The sequence below is a fragment of the Orycteropus afer genome, unplaced genomic scaffold (genome assembly GCF_000298275.1).
Source record: "Orycteropus afer afer isolate SDZICR_OR568_19922 unplaced genomic scaffold, OryAfe1.0 scaffold00266, whole genome shotgun sequence".
Lineage (NCBI taxonomy): Eukaryota > Metazoa > Chordata > Mammalia > Tubulidentata > Orycteropodidae > Orycteropus > Orycteropus afer.
This window is the reverse complement of record NW_006921853.1, coordinates 3,094,907-3,095,868: the sequence shown is the minus strand read 5'-3', so window position 1 is coordinate 3,095,868 and position 962 is coordinate 3,094,907. Positions and strand designations below refer to the sequence as shown.

Sequence of the window (962 nt, the reverse complement as noted above, 5' to 3'; positions counted from 1 at the left end):
CACAATTAAAAAAAAAAAAAAAAGATTTATAGCCTTGGAAAGCCTGTGCAGTAAAGGATTAACTCCAAAACCTTGGATTACTCATACCTGCACACAGTAGAAAGGTCTGGCCTCTGCCCTGCTCCGGGGAGATAACCTCTAAACCCTCAGAGTATCCTGCCCGATAAGAGTCTTTGTTTGCCTTGGCCCCACCAGACAGTTTATAACAGCCATGTGATTTACAGTAGAAAACATGGCATCAGTTTGACCTCTAGAGCTATGTAAGTGGTCCTTGCCTCCGTGACTGACCCCAGTGAAAACCCTGGACACCAAAGCTTGAGTGCACATCCCTGGTCAGCAATACTCTGTATACGTTGTTACACCCTGCTGCTGGAGAATTAAGAGCTGTCTGGACAGCTTTTCCGAGAGAGAACAACCAAGCTACTGCCTAGTTTCTCCTGGACTCTGCCCTAGGCACCTTCTACCTTCGCTAATTTTAATCTAATGTAATAAATTCTAACTGTGAATATAACAGCTGTTCTGAATCTATAAGTCCTCCTATTGAATCACTGAACCTTACAGTCCCCCTGGGGACTCTCACAAAACCTACAATGGAATATTATTCAGAAACAAAAACAAACAAAACTGATAAGGGTAAATATTGTATGATCCTATTTATCTGAAATATCTATCTGCTACCATCAAGTCAATTCCAACTCATAGTGACACTATAGAACAGAATAAACATAGGGCTTCCAAGGCTGTAATCTCTATGGAAGCAAACTACACATCTTTCTCCCATGGAGTGGCTGGTGGGTTCAAACTGCTAATCTTTCAGTTAGTAACTGAGCACATTTTAACCACGGCAACAGCAGGACTCCTTATGAAACATCTAGGATAGGCAAACACATAGAGACAGAAAGTAGATTAGTGGTTACCAGGGACTTGGGAGAGAAAGGAATGGCAAGTTATTAAAAAAAAAA

General features: G+C 41.5%; 1 protein-coding gene across 1 annotated transcript in view; it reads right to left on the bottom strand.

Annotated features, from left to right (window-relative positions):
- Positions 1 to 962, bottom strand: part of SGF29 (SAGA complex associated factor 29) — a 12,079-nt gene that overhangs the window by 10,458 nt on the left and 659 nt on the right. The window lies entirely within an intron of this gene.